This window comes from Balaenoptera borealis, assembly GCF_965194805.1.
Source record: "Balaenoptera borealis genome assembly, chromosome: 14".
In the NCBI taxonomy this organism is placed as follows: Eukaryota; Metazoa; Chordata; class Mammalia; order Artiodactyla; family Balaenopteridae; genus Balaenoptera; species Balaenoptera borealis.
Window position 1 is genome coordinate 28,213,031 of NC_138875.1, and position 23,085 is coordinate 28,236,115.

The 23,085-nt window shown below is 39.6% G+C and overlaps 1 protein-coding gene across 4 annotated transcripts in view; it reads right to left on the reverse strand.

Annotated features, from left to right (window-relative positions):
- SLC14A2 (solute carrier family 14 member 2) overlaps window positions 1–22,290 on the reverse strand; it is a 450,437-nt gene extending 428,147 nt beyond the window's left edge. For 2 of the 4 annotated variants that reach the window (XM_082353309.1, XM_082353310.1), the window contains exons 1-2: window positions 21,943–22,282; window positions 12,651–12,782 (exon numbers count right to left, since the gene is read on the reverse strand). The gene's annotated coding sequence lies outside the window, so the exon portion shown is untranslated. Of the gene's footprint in view, window positions 1–12,650; window positions 12,783–21,942 lie in introns of all 4 variants that reach the window. The other 2 variants (XM_082353311.1, XM_082353312.1) reach the window with 2 other exon arrangements.
- Window positions 22,291–23,085: the final 795 nt, after the last annotated feature.

A 23,085-nucleotide genomic window follows, 5' to 3' on the forward strand; every position in this document is an offset into this window, starting at 1 on the left:
GCAGTGCATATAGTGGTTTCGAACTTGGGTTCTGGAACCAACCTTAGTTTTGGATCTCGGTCTACCACTGACTAGCCATATGACCTTGGGCAAGTTATCTAACTGCCATAAGCTTCATTTTACTTATCCATAATATGGGAATTACAGTGGTATGTGCTTCATATAAACGCTAAGTGAGATAATGCAAATAAAATACTTAAAACACTGGCTGATAGATAAGTGTCAAATAACACTGGTTTTCCTAGGAGAGATGGTATTATCCTGCCCCATTACCCACTGAAGACCAGTATTTACGAACTCTTCCTGTGTCCCACAGCTGAGCCTACTCCTCCAGCCCCCAGCGCCCACATCTGACTCTGCACTGAGAAGAGAGAATCCAGAGTAGTCAGCCCTCCCACCTACCCTGGCCTGCTCCTCGTGGGCCTCCATTCTGGAGCTTGAGTTGGACTTGGCCGTGATGCTATTTGGCTTCCTCAGCTGATCTGGGGCCTCATCATACTTTACTCACGTGGTTGCTTTGAAGGAGGAACTTGTGGCAGAGAAAGGGAAAGAAGAGAGCCATGAGACCATTTTCCATGCCCCTGCTTCCCAGTGACCCCAGACGCTCTGCTCGTTGCCATGGCAGTGGGTTCTGGGACACCATCGCTCCCCACGGCTGGCACTTCAAGGATGGGAAAAATAAGTCGTTCAAAGAGTCTCCTTCCCCCTTGGGAACCAGGGATTATGCTGAAACTTTATTATTCCTTTAAATAAATAAATTACTCCCTTGAGGCCAGATGAAAACACGCTCTTATTAAATTTTTTAAAGAAGGAAAGCAATTGGAGAATAAAATCAAAGGTGCTCAAATGAATTGAAGTGGCTCCTCAGAAGCTGACATAATAGCAATTTGTATTTATATTATGCTTCTCATCAAAGGAGCACTTCACAAAGGCCCTGTTTCCTCAGAGTTGCCCCATGGAGCTCGACTCCAATGCAGAAGAGCCCAGAGTCTTGGGGGTTTGCCAGTGTCCAAAACCCAGCCTCAGGCTCTGACCACTGCAGATGATCTCCTGTTTCTGGACCTCAGAGCTGGCTTAGCCTCAGAGCCCTTCTGGGAGCTGTGAGGGGGTATCTCTGTCCCTCTGGTCAGTGAGAAAGAGAGTGGCTGCCTCCCATGTAAGGACTTCTAGTGGAGACAGATCATGGAAGCCTAATCAAGGGCTGATCACACACACACACACACGCACACACACACATGCACATACACATACACACACATACACATACAGACATACATCTACACACATACACATGCACATACACATACACACAGAGACATACATATACACACAGACACATGCATATACATACACACACACATACACACATATACACACACACATACAGATATACACACATACACACATACACACACACACACACACACACACACACATCATGAAAACTGGTGGAAATAAGAAGAACCTACTTCTGCTTGAGTTTCCTCCTGACTATCCAACTGCAAAGACACAGACTTCTGATTGTGTTTGCTTTTCCCCAAGTGTTCAAACATGCAGGGCAGTGATTAAGAACTTTTTCTTTCCTTGTATTCTAGATGGGAGACAAGCCATATGCATACATATATATTCAAAAAGTAAAACATCATCAAAGGATCCTCTTTTATTTGTTTTTGCTTCCACAGTGCTTGATATATGGTAGAGGTTAAATAAGTGTTCACCAATGAAATAACTGCACAGATGAACTGATGAAAGAGGAAAGTAGATCAATTAGATGGTAAGTGGAAGTTTCCAGGTAGGAGGGATCACTTGCTGCCTGGGAAGCTGGACAGCATTTCACTCCTCAATTATAAAAGCAGTTAAAAAATTGACCTACTGTTTATTGAAAATTTACGCTTTGCTTGGCACTGTTGCAGAATTTAATATGTTTTTAAAAGAATAATCTTCACCATAAGCCTTCTCATAGTATCATTTTACAGATGAGGGTCAGAGAACTTGTGACTTGTCCATGGACTTGGTAAGGCCAAGGTTGGAACCCAGCTCTAGCTGGTTCCAAATCCATGCTCCTCCTTGGTGCCTCTGTGTTCCTCCACCCATGGGCTTGCTTCATCTTTCCACTGTAATGTCCACATCCATACTTGTTCCATGGAAATTCCACACTTGGAATACCTTCTTCCTCCTTTATTTAACAAAAATTCTATGTTTTCTTTAGAAAATACCATACTACCCCCACATCTTCCAACATCCAGAGTCTGCTCCAGCACAGTCATCAACCAAACACTCCATCGAGGAAGACAGAGCAGGGATCCCACATCAATTAATGAAGGCTTGGATATTCTGTGTAATGGCAAATACTACCCATAATAGGGCCGTTTCTCATCCTGAACTTCCATCCTTTGTGAGATTGTGAGCTCCATGCAGTCGGAGCCCAGGGTCTAAGTCTCAGCTCCATCGCTTACCGTCTTTGTGACCTTAGGCAGGTCACTGAACATCTCTAAGCATTATTTTCCTCCTTTGGAAAAATGGAGATAATAATATAGAACCCACCTCATAGGGTTATTGGAAGGGTTAAATTGAAGGATAACTATATATAAAAGGCTTTGCACTACTTGACATGTAGTCATGTTGGCCATGATTGTCGGTGATGAGAAGGTGATGATAGAGATGGCAGTGCTCAGGTGCTCCTCATGCAGTGTTGGCCTTGGTGGGGTGGTTGAGGCCCTCTGTGGGACTGAGAAGGGAGTAAAGGGTTTTCAGTGACATTAGCTGAGTGTCACTGGGGAATGCAGGGGCAGACAAATCTTGCACTTTCTAAGTCTATAAGTGTCCACTTTCCATGAGTAGAACCAATTCCTGGGGAGGTTGATCTCCAGAAGGTGACATACGAAGTGTCAAGCAATAGGATAAAAATGGTCTAGAATATTTCAAAGAGATAGTATGCAGTGCTATCCAGAAGGGCAGGAGGTGACCTCTGCAGGCCTGAGTGCCTCTATCTGGGATAAACATTGCCCTTTCCCACCTCTCCTCTCCTGCTCACAGCCCCCTCCAGCTGGTACTCACCCACTGTCTTTGTCTATGTTAATCACAACCATCCTTACAGCGCAGTTGAAATCCCACCATTCTGTGAAGCTTTTCTCACCACTGCAGTTCAAATGCCGCCCTTCCTCTGAGCCCGTAATTGGAACTCTCTGTACCTTTCACGTGTCAGTTTCAGTATAGTTACCTGGCACTAATATTCTATTGTTCACACTACGCCTTGATGATTGGTCTGCAGTTTTTCATGGATAAGACCCAGGTCAAATACAGATTTTTGCATTCCAAAACTGAAGTCAGGGGAATTCCCTGGCCGACCAGTGGTTAGGACTCCGCACTTTCACTGCTGAGGGCCCGGGGTTCCACCTCTGCTCACGGAACTAAGATCCCGCATGCCGCGAAGTGCAGCCAAAAAAAAAAGAGAGAGACCAGAGCTCTTCTGAGAAGTTGGGCCTGGGCCTTCTGACACTTACCTCCCTAAAACAAAACCGAGGTCAGTTGGAGTTGATAACCAGTTTTCAAGATACACACTTGTTGGATAGACAGATAAGTAGCAACCAACAGACCCAGCAAGGTCTTAAAGGTTCATACAAGAGAAATCCTTTCATTTGAAATAAATGAGTAAACTGAGAACCAAAGAGGGGATGTTCCTAGTCCGGAGTCATAGCCCAGACTAGTGTTTCTCTATGGGAAATGTTAAGTTTTATAAGAGAAACCAAACCAATTATTCTATCTTCTCCCCTTCATACCTTTATCTTTTTTTTTTTTTTTTTTCATACCTTTATATTAATGGAAGTTCTAACAAGCTTTGTTGTTTCATTGGGAAAATAGTAAGAAACGTAGGATCACTTTTGATCCATTGTGGGTCTTTTTAAGCTGCCTATTCTGAAGACATGGACTCTACAGCTTTAACTTTTACATTTCACTGCACCATGTTGAAATACCTACAGGCCCCCTAAACCTCCCACACAAGGCTTTGCACTCCTTCTCTATGTCTCACTTCACTTGGCAAGTCTTCTCCTCCTAGGACGTTTTTTTAAGGTCATTTCCTATGTGAAGTCTTTGCTGATCCCCCAAAACCCTGTTTGGTGTTCCCATCAAGTGCTGTTTTAGCACTCTTTACATTTTTCCTGATTAGAGTTAGATTACATCACTATTCAGAGTTTTTTTTGACATTGCATTGAAATGTTCCTGCTTCTTTGACTGTGTTTGACTCCCCCAAAGATACACTGGGGTACCTGTGAGGGTCACACTTCCCCTTGTGGTAAGGTTTTTTGGGAGAACTCCTCCTCTTCCCCATCACACTTATTCCCAAAATATGTTACAGATGAGGGCTGCCATCTTGGTAAAATCCTGCCTCCCTGGCTGCAGTGACTGATCTGGCAATGGGCGCTGGCTGAATTTGAACCAATCAAAGTCCTCACTGCTATGGCCACACTGATTGGTTCATGGAAAACCACCTGATGCAAGATAAGCCAATCGATGGCTTTCTCCAGGATATTTCAAGCTCAAGCTAGAAAGACAGCATTTCCTTTGCTCTCTAATAATGCACTAAAGATGAAGGGCCACAGTGCTAGAGGTCATGGTTCCCTCCTATGGAGAAGCCCTTCTAGAATGATCAAGCTGACTGAGAGAGAACAACATTTAGAGGAACAGAATCTTGACCATATTTGATCCCTTATTTTCCCAGTCCATCTCCCACCCTGCCAGTTAGAAGATTTGAGCAAATGACTGTATTACGGGGCTGAATTGTGCCCCTTCCTAAACTCATATATTGAATCTCTAACCCCCAGTACCTCAGAATGTGACTATATTTGATGATAGGGCCTTTAAAGAGGTAATTAAGTTAAAATAAAGGTGTTACGGAAGGTCCTAATCCAATATGACTGATGTCTTTATAAGAACAGGAAATTTGGGTATGCTAAGAGACACCAGGGATTCAGAAGAGGAATCCTCATGAGGATAAAGTGGAAAGACGATGTGAGGACACAGAGTTAAGGCAGCCATCTGCAAGCCAAGGAAAGAGGCCTCAGAAAAAAAACAAACCTGCAGACATCTTAATCTTGGACTTCTAGCCTTCAGAACTGTGAGACAATAAGTTTCTGTTGTTTAAGCTACCTAGTCTGTGGCACTTTGTTATAGCAGCCGTAGAAAATTTATACAGATCCCAACATTTCCTTTTTTGTTTGAACTGGTTCAAGATCAGTTTCTAAGTCTTGTAATTCAAAGAGTACAAGTGCAGGCTTTCAAATAGCTTCAGTAGATGTAATAGTGATTGTATCCCCAAATAGCTTCATGACCTGTCCCAAGGCCTGAGGCTTGTGACATCAGGGACATAGACAGGCTTACCCATGGACTCATTTATGGGCCCAGGTCAAGCCTAAATCAGGTAAATGTAGAACTCTGTCTCAGTTTGATGAATTAATGGCTGCCTGAAATATTTTGTTTGATAAACAACGTTTCCCCTTATCTGAATCCAGAAACCTAGGACTGAGCAATGACAAAACTGACATACAGTCTGTGAGTAATAATTATCTGGATACCTCTGATTACCCAAAAGACTTGGCATTTCTTTTGAAATGGCTTTTACTTCAGAGAAACTCTCCTGCAAAATAAACCTGATGAAGGTGGTCACTCAACTAGGTAGCTTGTTTTAAATGTGACTGGATGACACTTTGTTCTAGGGGCATTTTTCCAACTTCCAAATCAGCTACTTGGTCACTACCAGAAGTGACTATTTCCTAGCTCTATTATGAATGACTTTACCTGATAAAGATCAACATCATGCTTTTTTTTCATCTAATAATGTTATCGAGTTCTAAGACCACCATTCATATACCAAGTATCTACTACATGCCTACTAGTGGTCAGAAAACCAGTAACTTGACCACAATAACTTAGCTTCCTACAGAAAACCAGTAACTACCATGTTAACTTAGCTTCCTACAGAATAGCTATCACTGAGCTAAAATTCAAAGTCTTAACCTTAAACAAGTGTCAGCCTTGGGGACTACTTCTTAAACCTTTAACAGCTTCACAGTCTATTGACACTTAATTTTGTGTGTTGGTTGTTTTCCCCCCTGCTGTCCTTATGCATTGCTGCCCACTCCTTTTCATTGCAGAGACAATCTCCTTCTTAAAATATAGTTTCTGAATATATTTTCCTACCTCTTCATCCCTCAATAACCCCCTCACTTTCTTAAAAGTAAGCTAAATGTGTTTAATCAGGAAAATTCAGAAAACAGAGGTTAAAAACAATGAGAAACTTACCAAGTTATGAAGTCCCTAGTAACTGGCATTTGAGGTCTTCAGAAACATGAAAACAGAAAACTGATTTTTTTTAAGTTCTCTTTGCTCTTTTACAAATGCACCTTTTCCCATGAGTCTCACAGAGCTCCCTTAATATTTCATCCACAGCTTTGATAATCTCCTTCCACCTTTCACCTCCTTCCCTTCCTCACTAGATTCTACCACTTGGGGAAATCTTGGCTAAAACTCAGTTCTTTATGGTGAACATGCTTCTAACAAAGAACTTAAATGTCTTCACTTATTTCTTGCTTCAGAGATCAAAAGACTATAAGAAAAGTTTGATTTAAACAACCTTTTATTTAAATAAATTTTATATATTTATTTTAAAAAGTTAATTTATTTAAATAACACTGCTATGTCTTCCACAAAAACGCAGACAAAAAATAGTAAAATTGTTTACCACATCTATCTCTCAATATTCTTTATGTGGACACAAGACAAATTCTTAAGTTTAGGTAAAGGACAAGTAACAAATGAATTAGCTGACTATGAATCTAAGTACCTTTGTCCTAATTATGGGAAAATAGAGGAAAATTTATTTGTCTGTGTGTCATGATTCACTCAGTTCAAGGCTCTGAGAGGACCCACTTTTTCACTTTTTCAGGTGCTCTCAATTTGTTAATTTCTTAAAGATTTTACCTTGTTTTAATCCAGAACATTTTGAAGTATTCCAAAATAACTACTAAAAAATGATTCTGAGTTCAGATGTGCTTTGAAAAAGCTAGATAAAATAAATAAAGCATGGGGATTTTTTCATTTGTTTGTTTTTTGTTTTTGTTTTCTTTTAGCAGCAAGACTTTTCAGAGATTTTAAAATGTGTGTGTACCATGAGAACCTACATAATGCCACTGAAAGCAGCTCACAAGTTTGACCTTCCGCATCCCTTCTGTGCGAAGGATTTTTCAGCATTATTGGTCTGGGGAACATCAGCTTGATATCTCTAGCCACTTCAATGACTCACAAAAGAAAGAAATCTTTAAAGGCATAAAATAAAAAAATATTTTTATTTTTCTTTTAAAAATCTAAGCTACTACCCTACTTGACCTTGAAACTACTATCAGCAGCATTAGAGGAAGTGTTATTTCTAGTAATATCCTTTCTTTTTAGAAAGGACCATATTTAATTCCTTGCATCAAATGGTCAAATATTTCATAATATAAAGAGAATCAAGTCACCAAAAAATACCCAGAGATGTATATAAATGCCCATTGGATGGTAATGATCATTTTATCTTCACCACTAACTTGAGGTGATGGGGACACAAAATGTGGTACATACAAGCAATGGAATAGTATTCAGCCTTAAAAAGCAAGGAAATTCAAACACATGCTACAACATTAATGAACCTAGAAGACATTATGCAAAGTGAAATAAGCTAGACACAAAAGGACAAATACTGTATGATTCCACTTACATGAGTAACCTTGTGTAGTCAAATTCATAGAGACAGGAAGTAGAATGCTGGCTGCCAGGGGCTTGGGGAGGGGTGAAAAATGGGGAGTTATTTCTAAAAAGCACAGAGTTTTAATTTGGGAAGATGAACAAGCTTAGAGATGGATTGTGGTGATGGCTGCAGAACAATGTGAATATACTTAAAGCCAATGTACTGTACACTTAAAAGTGGTCAAAATGGTAAGTCTCATGTTATGTATATTTTACCACAATAAAAAAAATAACCTGAGGTGATCATCATATGGAAATCCCATAGATAAGAAAGCTGGGACATCAAGAAGAAAAAAGACTAATTGGTATAAAAGAATATCTAAGGTAAATCTCTATTCAGATTTTTTAAAATATTTTTCTTTAATACAGGGAGTAAATGAACACAGCAATTTTGAAAGAGAGCTAAAGGAAAAAGAATGTTAAAATCCTAAGTTTTTAACATGTTACATTTTTTTATAAATGTGTATGAGGACCTAATGTACAAGCATAGTGCTAAGTAATACTATAGATAGAAATACAAAAAGTTTTTGTCCCTTTCCTCAAGTAATTTATAATCTTATAGTAAGGTACACCCATGAGTAACTTGGAGACAATAAAAACTGTGCTAAGAGATTGCATGAGGTATAAATACAGAGCTCCAGAAGCATGTGGGAAGAAGATATTAAGTCTGATTGAAAATCCATTCCCTCTTCTTCACGCTTACCCCACTTCTTCCATCCCTGAGATCCAAGTCAAGCTCCACTGCCTCATTGTCTTAACCCATTGTGGTCCAACTTGTACTCTCACTACAATCACACTCAAGTAACTATTCAGAGCCTTGCCCTTTTCTCTCAATGGTTTTTGGTAGACTTTGTAACATGGCTAATATATACTTTTATGTATTTTCACACATTCTCCCTATTTGGTTAGAGGCATCCATTGCTTTGGAGATGACTAGAATTGTTAAAATAAGAATGCAAAGAAAAAGAGAAAATTGGGTTTTGAGTCCATAGTGACAAAAAGATTTTTTTTGAAACCAGCCTTGGCTAAGAGAGAAAGAGTTTACTAAATTCCAAAAGCTCCCCTTTAAGTCAGAAGCCAAGCTTGGCAAACTCAGTGGCAGAATTTTACACTAACTCATAGTGTAGAGATTAGAGACAATAAAGAAGTTCCTATCAGGCAAGAAAAGGAGAAAGCATTCCCAGGCAAGGAAAAGAGGAAGATTTTGTGTGGATGCCCCAGGGTAAGAATATAGTCAGATTCCCTGAGAATCAAAGGCCCGGGCTTTCTTGGGCCTTGACCAAATTTGGGCAGTTAGTTGACTAAAACACTAGACTCTACAGCCTGAGGTCTTCTAGAACACTCAGGCTGCTGCTCTGCCCCTCTATATCCAAGGTGGCTGGAGAAATCTTATCAATAACTAGAGGAGTCTGAGAGAGAGAGCTCTGATTCTACATGATGTGTGCATTGCATGCAGAAGTCCTTTGAGTTCCCATAGGCCCTGATGGGGAGGTGGGGTGGACACATAGGTACTGAGACCTAAAACACTAGGTTAAATGAGAAGGATAAAAAATGCAGGGGCCTCCCCCTGGATATATTTGATAACTATATATTTTGATGGTGTGAGTGAAGCACAACATCCACCAAAAAACAAAAACAAAAAACAGATAATATTAGCCATAGTGGGCAGATACCAGCACAGAGTGTTCAGGAACTAGATCAGACCAGCGTCACTCAGGTGGACAGTATGGAGGACAGCATGCAGGGCAGATGCCTCTCCCCAAAAAGGGCGTGTAAGACTTCCCTGAACACATCCAACCATCTTGGGAAGGAACGTAGAGATGCTTCTTGTGAGAGGGAATATCCCTGATTGAGCATTTATACTTCACACTCACTGCATATTTGTCCGTATTACACCTAAGATGCTATTCTAAAATGAAAAACGTTGAGTTGTGTTTAATTAGAAAATTTAAATCCAGTCACCACCTGATAGGACTAAGGAGAACAAGCATAGAAAAGAACTCTTTTCTTTTATTCTTTGATCCAATTATCTTAGAGTATGTAAGTGTTCATCCCTTTTCCCCTGTTTAACACAATGAGGAGGTCTGTGGAATGCTCTACACTGTGTATGTGATAGAGGCCCCTAAGTAAACGCTGCATGAAAAAACAAAAGGAAGAAAATATGGATTTCATTTCTTCCTTGCCCCTCATTCCACCAAAGCCAAAATAAATTATAAAACAGAGATTTAAAAAAGAAAATAACATAATTCACAGGGAGAGTTTTGGAAAGAGAACTGGCATTAGGAAAGCCACAGGGCTTAGTCCTTAGAATATTAGTACTGCTGGCCACAGATAGTTTTCCTGCCAAGCTTTCTGTCAATAAGCTGAGGTAAATATCTAGCTGGACCAGTAAAGTCCCACAAAAGTAATAAGCAAAGTTTTCAATCTTCAAAAATGTTTGAACGTCTTTTTCTTATAGAGGAAAAACCGTGCAACGCTCATAAATGGATATTTCCCTTGGGGAACTAATATCTTCTCCAAGGTCAAACTTGAGTTTTCTTAAAGATTTGGGTGGCAACATTCACAAGAATGTCACTTTTTTCTTTCCTGTTCTATTACCTTAAAATTCACTTTGCTTTAAGAAATCATTGAATATACCTTTTTTTTTTTTTTCTGATTAGAGATTTTAGTAGGGAAGAAACTAGGGCAAATTTTAGATAAAGCAAAAGACAATCTTAAAAGTTGTCAAACAGGCCAGGTAAGTCTTAATGAGAAAGTTGACAGACTGTCTGACCTTTCCCTGGTGTATATGACGAGGTATGCGATGCTCTTAACAATAGAACTCTGCAAAAAGCATTGTAGAAAGCAGGTGAGTTGATTCTCTGAAGTTCATAAATAGCTAATAAGTCAACTGTAATTTAAAGATACAGACATTATTTTATTTTTTAACCTGGCACAGTAGTATTCGGAAACTCATTATATTCACTATCCCATAAAAATATCCTTCTTATCTTTATGAAGCCACTAAGATTTCATCTCATTCATAAAGCCTTTCCTGACCAGTCTAGCCCACACCAATCACTTCCTTCTCTGAACTCCAAGAGCATTTATTGCCTGTAGCACTCACTGGGCATAAGCCATTAGGTATCTTTTCTTTCTTTTTTTTTTTTTTAAACAAACATGGTCCAATAGATAATAAAATCCTCCAGGGTAGGGATCACATTAAATTCATCTTATCCCTAGTACCTAGCCTGGAGCCTTATCCACAGCCCATAGGGTTCAATAAATGTTTGTTGTTAATGATGATATGTTGTAGACACATTTGAAACATAATCTGGATAAACACAATACAGGAAAAGTGCAAATCATCATCTAACGAACACAAAAGCCAAGGAATCAATACAAGAGAGCTGTCTGAGCACGAAGTGAAAGACAAAGTAATGCCCTTCTCCCTGCTCCAACATCCAGTATGGTGATGGATTATGCTACATAAAATTATCGATGAAGCCCAATGTAAGCACAATGATTTCTAAACAGTAGCAAGAAATATTAGATACAAAATGTAACATTACAACAAAGGCAGCAGAACTGAGAGGCAGTACATGAAGAAACAGATTCAGCTGATGAAGAACCTCTTTGCAAATAAGTAACTTCAAGCATAATGAAAACATGGTGCTTTCATTTCCTCCTTCTCTTCCCAGCCCAGAGACTGAGATGCTGATTTCTTGCAAGATACGTCAAATGAGCGTCATTTGCCCCTTAAACAAAGGAACAGGAAGGCAAACTGGGGCATTCATCCTTTGCCAAAACAAACCCAACCCTTCCAAATGAGTTACGTTCTCACAATGTGAGTCAGTTGAGTAAATTCATGCAAGTCTCATTTACGTGCACAAAGAGAGTAGAACAATCTACTTACCTCTGGTTTGAATTCCTGTCTTCTTCCATGAGATTTGACTTACTAACTTAGTAGTAGAAAGTTCGGGCCAAATCTGTTCCAGCAGTGAACCTCATCTTGCCTTTCTTTGCCTGTCACTCTTGTTTAACTTTTCTCTACTGACACCCTTTCTTTTATCCTGGAAGTGGGGGACTCTTAGGCAGAAGGCTTTACTATTTTTATTGGACCTATAGGTAACATACTCAGCAATAACATTGGTGTAACTGAAGTGAAACAGTGAAAAAAATCCATCAGACCAATTCAAACATGCCTGGACCCTAGGCCAAGATCTGGGGCAAAGGGAGAGCAAGTGGGGACCACAGGTTGATATTCTTCCCCCTGCCCAACTTGTATGTGTTTTGTTGTTATATGGACAATGGGAATAGGATAATAATTTAACTGATCACTTCAATGGAACATTGATAATGACATGACTGATTTTTAATAGTGTTTATTAGTTCTTTGGTTTAAATAACCAACCAACAATATTTGAATTAGTGCTCCTTACCTCATCCACTACCATGTTTCCCAGCCACCTTTAAACTTTTGAATGGGTTAAAGAAATTGCAAAATGAATTGGTTATATAAACACAGATCTAATGACCTGGTTTTTCTCTACTATTGTTAATATTTTTGGTGCATTAAATCCTCTAGCTAAAGGAAATAAGGATTGAATTCCATGGTTTAATTGATGTATAGCAGTAACAGTATCTATAAACAACCTGACTTCCTTCAGAGTCAAAGGAAAACCAGAACCAGCCCATCTCTTTGAAACAATTGGCCTGTGGCATCTTTTTGGAGGCCAAAGTTTTCATTGCAATAAATAAGTAAATAAATAAATAAATAAGTTCAAAGTAGTCCCAAATTTAGTAATGCAGGAACCCTTCATCGAAGGATATAGAGTTTTCCTTCTAGATCCTGAAGACATGGTCTTAGAAGTGATTCATGTACTCACAGTCATTCATGTCCTGTTGACCCAGTGGACTGAGGTGCCCCAAGCCTTTTCCTTGTCTATAGGTAGAGGTGGGAATATTTCAATGCGATGTACTCATGTCCAGAAACACCCAGGAAGAAAACTGGAACAGGCCTAAATAGAAGTACAGAGGAACTCTTTTAAGCACAGCTGTTTCTTAGGATGGTGGAGGCAGCCTGCAAAATGGTGAGCTGGGGCAATGGCTGGAGCCAGCACAGGAGACACTATGGCATGGAAAGTGGAAAGCTCCACTAGATGGAGCTAGGGTACATCTGAGGCACCCATGGTACTATTACCAAGGCAGAGCAGGGAGATAGAGTCTGCTTTTACACCTCTGTAGGTGAGGCCTTGTACGGAGTGACATGTGGATTAAAGTGAGTATATGTGAGTATTTCATACCTCCTTAGGTTTGATCCTACATTGAACGTACACTTGGGGTGGCACCCGTGTGTTATTATGAGTATGATTGCATATGTGGGTACGGTTGTGTGTGTGTGTGTGTGTGTGAACACACATATACACGTATATACCTGTGTGTGTTTATGTACTCATATACACACATATATGTTAGATTATATAGATATGGGTTGATGTAGGTATAGATATAGATTGTGGGCCATTATTACAATAAATGGAAGTCATGCTGGAGGAAGGAAGCTAGCTTCTGCTGAATGTGTACTGTGTGCCAGGCCTTTTCATATGCTTTCTCATTTAACCTTCACAATAGCTATGAAAGGTGGCTATTATTACTCCCATGTTTACCAAAGAGGAAATTTGATGAACCTCATGCAGAACTTGCCCAAGATCACACAGCTGGGAAATTACAGGACCTGGATTAAAAACCAGTTCTTCTGAGCTTCAAAAATCTTAATACAGTCTTCAAAACCGTAATATAGTCACACTTAACATCACATAGACTTGCGATAGTTTCTTGCAGTGTGCAAACTAAATCCTGGGAATATGGTTTGTGGTATGTTTTTAAAAATATTACTGCCATGTGCATTATACAAAATTAAAATGACATATGCAAAAGTTTGATCTATGTTGGAATGCAAATATATATAAAAAGTTAAATAAATACCACATTCCACTTTTCCCTGTTTCACCCCAAGGTAATTATTAGAAAAATGCACAAGAATGAATTCCAGTATATGATTCAATTAAAATAAGAGTCATTTAAAATAATATTAAGCTTATTTTCAAGTGGATATATCAAATCCACATGCACACATAATTGAATGCATTCACTATTTGCCACAGAATACATTAGCATTGGGGTAACAATACAAATTCCATTTACGTTCCCTCTTTATGCTGTAGGAAAAGCCATTTCCACTGAGATGAATGGAGCACACCTAAACTTGACCCACTCCACGATGCTCCATCATCATTGAAGACTTTGTAGCCTTTGGGCCCCAGCCTTTTTTTTTTTTTCTTGTTCAGAAAGTGTGTTGTTCTGTAAGTTGTGTTTTTGTAGACAGATTAAAAAATGTAGTGCATATTGAGCATTTAGCACAGTGCCTGGCAAATAGTAAGTGCTGGAAAAAAAGTCAACAGTGGTGATGATGACAACTATTAGGAGAAAAAAGAAGAGGAAACAGAGGGGGGAGACTTGAAGGAAGAGGAGACTAAGAAGAGGAGAGAAAATGTAAGAAAAAGAAGAGGATGAGAAGAAGAGGAAGGTGGAGTTAAGAGAGATATGGGATCCAAGTGGCAATTCACAGTTCTCGTTTTCTTGGTGTCAGAGCTTCTCCCCAAAGGTACAAAAGTATCATCTGAAATTACGTGGAATTTAGATATCTGCCCTGCACCCTGCAAATTATTCTATTCTTCACCTTAGACTTCATGCAGTTCTCCTTTTTTTGTTGTTTTGGTCTAAGATTGGTTGCTGTTCTGTAGGAAGAAGGTGCTGGGCACTGAGCCCCTGGCTGGGATCGCAGGACTGAGAAGGGGAGAGAGAGGCAGCATTTCCTCAACATGTGCTGTGGGCCCTTGGAGAGTATGTCAGCTGTGTGCTTTGCTAATGGACTATTTGGTGCCATAATAAAGGTTAACTTTGGCCTCTGAACCCAGGTGGAGGACATGGAAGCTCCTTCTAGACAAGTCAGAGTGAAATACATTTTCTCTGGTGTTTCTGTTCTCTAATTAACAGTATCTGAAAGAAGTCATAACTCAGGCAGAATGGGGGAAAAGGAAAATATTCTCAGTTACCTTTGAAGGTAAAATTCCATTTAGAAAATTTCTTAAGTAGATTTTTGTCATATCAGGTCTCAGTCTTTGTTTTTTCCTTTGTGTTGGGGAATGTTAGAAATTGAATTGATAATAAAATAATAGTGATAATAAAGACTAGCATTTATTGAGCACTTACTATATGCAAAGCACTGCTTTCCATACTTTATATAACTTTATACTCAGTACAATCCCATAAAGTAGGTACCATATTACAGATGATAATTTAAATAATTTAGCTAAACAGAGCTAAAACACAAACCAAGGGCTAGCTGAAAATGAAGCCCTCTGTGGTCCACCAGATTATACTTAGATAACCTACAATATGCCTCCTTCACTGCCCAACACACAGTCAGTATACGATAATGCTCCTCTTTGCTTTTTTAAGCAGTTACTCCCCTTGAATTATTGTCTCTTTAAATAAAGCACTATTTTCATTTGTATAAAGGTTGGGAGAATGTCACACCAGGGATGTGATCCTAACTTTGATCTGGGGGTCTGAAATATTCATTCTTTCCTGGATATTTCTACTTGTAGATCTTAGATCTTAGCATAAAAGCCTAGCATTCTTCCCTGGACTCAATAAGCCATGAGACATGGGGCAACAATTGGAGGTTACCTACATGGATTATTTGGGGAGGTGAGATGTGCAGTGGTGAGAAGGAAGATATCTGACTCTTCTGAGCTTTCACCCCTGCTATTCTGGCACATTCATACTTACATGATCATGTGATATACTTTAAATTAAGGGAGAAACCCAGTGCTTGACTTGTTTCCAGAAGATAATTTCCTGAGCTATTAGAGAACTAAAACAAATTGTCTCAGGAGCAGTGGGTACAGTGGCCACTAATTAGTTATTACCTTAATAAGAGGATATGCCCATCAACTAGAGCTGTTGTTGTATGAATAACTATCTCAACATTTCCATGACTGTGTCCTGTTATCTTCTTGACCAAACTAGGATAGCAAGATGAGTGAGGATATTGAGGCCCATAGATGTCCAAGTTCACACCTTTAATCTGTAAGTGAACTAGAACCTAGGTTTCTTATCTCTCAGTCAGAAATAATCTTTGACTAAAGGTGTCTCCACAAATAGTGAATGATGCCTTCCTGGAGAAAGAAGGATGATCCTCATTAGTCAAAGGTGTTTAGGAAATGCAGCATCCTCTACCATTTCAGAAATAAAATGTGCATTTTGCATATGAAATTCTCTCCTAAATCCTGCTGTAAATTTTTAAGAGTTGGTTTTTCCCACAAATTTTAATCAAATTTTAATCACAGGTTTTTTGTCTTTTGTGTTTAAACACCTATTAATTTCCAGAGGCACTAGTATTTCTCAAAACTCTTTTTATTTTTTTATTTATTTATTTATTTTTGGCTGTGTTGGGTCTTCGTTTTTGTGCGAGGGCTTTCTCTAGTTGCGGCGAGCGGGGGCCACTCTTTATCGCGGTGCGCGGGCCTCTCACTATCGCGGCCTCTCTTGTTGCGGAGCACCGGCTCCAGACGCGCAGGCTCAGTAGTTGTGGCTCACGGGCCTAGTTGCTCCGCGGCATGTGGGATCTTCCCAGACCAGGGCTCGAACCCGTGTCCCCTGCATTGGCAGGCAGACTCTCAACCACTGCGCCACCAGGGAAGCCCCCCTTCTCAACACCCATTTTAAGTAATACATCTCAAAGCAATTCAGAGGGAGTTCTGGGAATGCTTCTCATTAATAATAACGGTATAAATAATAATGATAGTAATTGCCTTTTTTTGGCATTTCACGTTCATACTATCTCACCTCGGGATACTACCATACCTTCACAACAGGTCTGTCCCATCCCCAATTCTTCCTGTCTGATTGATTCTCTGAGCTCCTACTATATTTGCCTTCCCTAAGTACCCTTTCACTGAGCCCTCCTCCCACTCTATCCTCACCACGACACACACTATTCTCAGTATAAAATCCAACTTCTCAGCATGGCGTTTCAGTCTTTCTCTCCAGGTCCTTTCTCCACTGCTCTCCAAGGTAAGCCCTTCGGTTTAAACAACTGGCTTATTTTCTGATCCTCAAACAGGGCACACACTTCCTCACTTCTTCCTCCTTTTTCTCCCCTCTTTCCATTTCTGCAGCTGTGTTTTCAATAGATCACAGGTTCCTTTGAGAGCAGAGGCTGTGATCTGCTCATCATCATTTCCTTCACAGAGCCTGGCCCCAGGCCTTACACCAGGGATCTTGTAGCTTCAGCTGTCCACCTGCACTGCCTTCACTCCTGTCTTATGTCTCTCAAACACGAATGTCCACAACTAGGGTCACATCTGACCTGTGGTTTTATTTTTAAACTTTAACTATGGTGAGAAAGTATTATTATTATAAAAGTTAGAAATATGTGAAATAATTGCATTTGAGGAAAAAAAACCAATGTCTACTTTAATTCTGTCTTTAAAAAAAAAAATTGGAAGTCTAGACTTTCAAGCTCAAGTTTGTATGTTGGTTGAAAGAGTAGCTTTAAGGGCCCATGAGCTTGTGTCAAGTACGTACTCTGCCTTCCAGGTAGTTACATCTCTACCTTGTTATAGACATAACTGTTTGCAGAGGGATCCGTGGATATGAAGGCAGAGAGGATGTGATGGGACAGACAGTCTACAGTCAAAAGATCTGGCTTTGGGTTCCAGTTTTATGGCTGACTCCTGAGTGACCTTAGGAAAAGCCACTTACTCTCCCTGGGCAGCATTTCCCTTGGCTGTAAAATAATAAATCTAATATTTAAACTCACAGGGTTATTGTGGGAATTAACTGTGGTAATTGCTAGAAAATGCCTTGTAAATTATAAAGGGCTCTTCAAATGTTAGTTATTATTAAGGTAACATTCTGGGCACCTCCAGGTTTTTTTTGTCGTTTTTTTTTTGCATTAGGCAATAGTAGAGGTATTTCCAACTACCCTCGAATCATTTCTATCATGAAACGTGTGGTTCTCTTAGGTCTGTATGAATGCTCCATGTTCCAGTTCTAACTGTTCATATTTAGATGCAGCAGAGTCAACTTCTTAACCAAAAATTATTTTCTTTATTGTTTGAAGACTGCTGTTCAAACTTTTGTTAGTGACCCAATGAAGTATTATGGCTAAAATTGCCATTTTAGATGCTGGTTCCAACCTTGAACTTTCAACTACACACACACACACACACACACACACACACACACATAAACACACACACACCATCAGGTTTATTTTCCTTTCTCCTTCCTTCCTTCTATCCCTCCTACCTTTCTCTTCCATCCTTCTTCCTTTTTTCTTTCCTCCAGTGAGAGTCTAGAAATATTCACATGAGAAAATGCCACGTGAATCTTTGACCAGAGTGACTATATTTTATTTCTCCACTGCCTGAGTCTGCTTGAAATGCTTGTAAAGCCTCACCATTTTCCCCAGAGCATTCAGATAGTCTCTAGTAGGTGAAATGGACCTAACTGTGTGTTATTTACCAGTTAGGTCCCAGAGCAGACTATAAAGTTAATGCATAATCTACTATGCAGGATACTTGGTTACTGAAGGACATTCCCCAGGCATTCCATGGCCTATAGGGGCAATACATTTTCTATGATATGAAGGGAATTATTGACTCACTGGACCAGAACTCTCTCAGAGTCCATGTAAAGACCCTTATTTCCACAATGGATTGAAAAGCCAACAGACTCTGGTTTCCTGCATATTCACAGTTTGTAGATTATTGATCTGATAATTAATCAACTCAGCATCCTCTGGGTGTCCTTAGCTCAATGTATGTGCAAAACCCCTTCATGAGGCCTGAGTCACAGAACACCCTAAATCAGCACCTTCACAGCAGCTGCTTATGGTGCTCAGCTGCTCAAATTATTTTTGTCTTTAAAGTGTAGTATTTCAGCCTTCCTTAAAACATACAAGGTCAGGGAAAGTAATAACCCCTAGGAAATAAGTGAATTGCCATAGACATATAATTATAAATAAGAAAGGCCTATAAAAATATAATCATAAAATTTTCAAGCTGAAATAAAATGTAATAAAATTGTTTACAATTCATTGCACATTAAGGCTAGCCTTGGAGGATTACAGACAAGAGTTCTTTTTAAAATTAAGTATGTGTGTATGTGTGTCTGTGTGTGCCTGTACTGATTTCTTTCCTGAAGGATCATTGTTGAAACTTGTTTAATTGAAGGCTCTTATGTCACAGCCTCTCAGGAAAATGTGTTCTCCAGTGACTAATATAAGCCACAAAGAGCTACATGGAATATTTTGTGGGGAAGGTCAGAACTTGATCTCATCCCCATCTGGCCTGTTAGGAATTGTCTTCTATATTTCAATATAAAGATCAATTCTTTTTCAAATGACCACTCTCTCCCATATGCAGATGAAACAACACACTTTGCTCCTATATTTCCATGGTCTTTCTGTCCCTACCAGCCTCTCCAAATTATCTTTCCATCTCACACTCTAATGGCAGTCCTTCTGCTCCAAGCAGAACTCTGAATCAGAACCCGTGCTCTGAACCATGGTTCTTCCTCCCACCCTCTTCTCCCCTGGGAAGTCCCCTCTCTCTCCCCATGTTCCTGTCTTCTTGCACTGGAGTGGAGGAGTTTTATTGCAGATTCCTTTGCTGAGATCTCAAGGATTCACTTATATGAAGTGCTCGCTTTAATATTTGTTGAATAAAATAATGAATGGGTCCAGCCGGGAATCCACGCTATAAGCCCTTGCCCTCTGATGTGTTCCATGTTCCATTGTATCTTCAAGTTTTTAATATGTGAAGAATTAAAAAGATCTATAAACTCACAGAGTTGGTTCTCTAGTGCTAGGATTTTAGCAAGCAGTGAGATCTTAGTCCTGTGTCTTTGAATGGCACCAACTCAATCTATTTTTCCATCAAGGGCTCATAAGAACCACGAAGGCAGTTTTCTCTACTTCTGTGTTTAACCCCCAAGGCCCTCATTATATTGCTCTGTTCAACAAATGCCGATGCCCAGCTCTTTCTGCTCCTTCCATCTCCAGATAATTTAGAGTTGACTATAATAAAATGTTTTGCAACTTACTGCATGAAGTTGTTAAAAATCCTCTGTCAGGTAATTGATAAAAGAACATTCCAGCCTGTCCTTCACATCCACTGGCTCCAAGTTTATGCAACTTATACTTGTGTACATCATAACTAAACCACATTTAGCCTGTTGATGTGAGGATATCACTCATTAGCAGATGAATGGTAATGCTATTCTCTGGTCCTCCAAGCTGCCTGACAGCTGGTGCCACCAGGGGACGTTCCAGGCCCCCCTGCCGCTAGGATGCTGGAGTGTTGGCATACTGGGGGACAGGATCTTGAGATGGAGTTGTCTCCATGCCCAGCACCAAATAGCAGACCCCAGTTCTCACCTAGTTTTTTATCATGATCAGGGCCATAATTGTGCCTCAATACCTACATTTCATATCTCGGTGGTCTGAGCAAAGCTCGGGGAGCTGCTACCCAAGACAGGTATCTCCTTCTCTCAGCAAACCGCCACTTACTTCTCACTTCTCCTCACCTCATAACATTTTCTCCTCATGAAAAATTAGTATGTATGGAATGTAAGGCAGAGGGGGTTTCTGGTAAGTAACTAGGTAGATGCCTTACTGGTAAAAGTTTTTTAAAACCTCAAGTAGAGGTTTAAAAATTGGAAGTAGCTTTTAATTGATGCAAATGTATTGATTGAATTTGGCTTACTGATATAAAATCATGGCTTATATGCCCAATAAAATTTCCCTTGACATCAGCCAGTTAATCTGAATATAAGGCAATGAGTTGTTGATTATCTTTCTTGTATTGGGAAGGCCAATTTGTATTTGGATTTTTAGGCATAATAAAGTTATAATACTTGCCTTACTCTAGAGAGACAAAATAAGAATGCACATTTACCACCATTGCTTTCAAATCCACCCTTATACAAAACCTAAACCCACCACTGTACAATGTCCTCAAGGGTCTTCAAACCCCAACCCTCCATCATACCTGTCAAAATGTTCCACAGTCAACAGGGAGCAGAACATGTCAGCCCTGCAATCACACCCCGTGAAGGTAGAGCAAACCATCAGATAGACCAAAAGCTTTCCATTCTACAGCCATTCAGAGAGCTTGCATAATTAGAATAGATTTTGGAACTTCCTCCCATGTGCACGGATAAAGCTGTAAATATGCCCTCTTGTTCTACTGATGGGAGCCTCTGGAGGCTGATATTCATTTGTCCCAAATAAACTCGTTTGAACTCTTGGGGGATTCCCTTTAGCTTTTTCATTACCACTCTGGAATAATATGCAAATAATTAGGTGACAGCATTCCCTTTGAACATTATTAAATACACAACAATTATCGCATATAGTATATTCCATGTACATACAAGTCCCTTCAGAATAATGCATATTCTCAACCCCAACCAAAAAAAAAAAAAAGAATTAATAACATTCACTCTTCAAGCACTGTAAAACCAACTCTCAGATTGTGGCACTAAACACTCACAGCTCTGGCATCTACACAGGCTGGCTGGAGAATTCATGCACTATGGTGTTTGACACACTCATTCTCTCAGGTGAAATACAGTGGACAAAACTGCATAATTTATTAGGCTTATACAGCAAGACTCAATATCTAGATCATCTCCTTGTACAAGGCTACATTTTATGATGATCTTTTTAATGCTGTAATCTACATTGAGGTTGGAATTGAGGCATGGAGGGAGGTTGAAAGTAAACTAATTGGGAGATGCTGTACATGAAATAACAGCTATATTATTCCATACCATCAAAAGTAGGATCCTATCCTCAAAAGGCTTTCAAATCATCTACATTATTAGCTGACAAGTACCTAATATGTTTTAATAGCAGGAAAATGATTATACATATATAAATACATATATATATATATATACAATGTTGCATTTTTATTTTGATAGGTGGGGAGGAAAAGAAAAAGAAGCCTTGAAGCCAGTAATTTCCTCCATGAACAGGTAGAGAAGAATTTCCAAATCTTGGCAAGAGAAGACAAAGTCAGAAAAAGAGATATGCCTTACCTCACAGTTCCTACTGAGTCTTGAAATGATGGTTTTGAGAAAAGTAGCCAGTGTCACCAAAGAGACAACTTGGAATAAGAATTTGGGATCCTTCTCAGGTGATCAAGGCAAAGAAGGCTACCAACATGGAGGACACAGTGTGTCCAGGTGTTTGCTAACCTGTCTCACTTGGTCCTTCCTCACTCTTTATCAGCAATTGAGCACTAAAGTGGGTCCGTCCTTCTAGGAGATTTGCTTTTGAAGTGCCTCCCCTGGGACTGTGCTCACTGGCAGCCTGTTCTCCTTCAATGATCAAGTGATGCATGAGGATAGGGTTGTTTTCCCATTGGAGAATTTTCTTCTTCTTAAGTAGCCAGACAACCCATCTCAGGGGCCCCAGAGAAAACCATTGGAAGATCATTCTTCCTGTGGCCAATCTGGTTCTGCTTGGCCTCCCCTCTGCCACATTGCTTCCTCCTTTTTTTTCTTTACACATTACTGAGAAGTTAAATTTTTACAAATCTTGTATTCATAAGACATTTTTGTCTTTGAGCTGATGGAAGATAAGGAGGGCTCATACACCTGGCCTTCCCAGGATGGAAAACTCCATTTGAGAAACTAATTCGCCATCTTGAAGGTTGGTACATGAGCATACTTTGCCATGAAATTCAGGTGGGAGAAGCAGGTTCAAAGAAAAGGTCATGAGAAACCCTTCTCATAGGATCTGGACCCTTTCTCTTTGAGACAGGACAAGACGAAAGTCAAGTTCCATCACTGTGGTTATTTCTGAACTGAAGCAACTTACAACTCAAGTGCCTAGAACTCCAGTTTTCATCATCCTCATTTCATTCTCCTCCTCTTCATTATCATTATTACAAAAAGAAACAAAATAAATTTTTATTCTCCAATATCGGGTAGAAAAATTTGCCTTAAGCATTGGGTAAAAACTAAGGCTCACTCATATTCACTGTTTTCTTTGAACATTACATAAATGGTCCCTAGATTTTCCTGAAATCTTAGATTTTATTCTGAAAACCTTACATTAGCTAAGGATGTAAGGAAATGTAAGGAAAACCTTACATTTATCCTAAGGATCAACTCCCTTTAAGCCTCAATATCTATCCCTTGTTTTTAGAAATGGAACTGTTTTTCCAAAGGCACAGC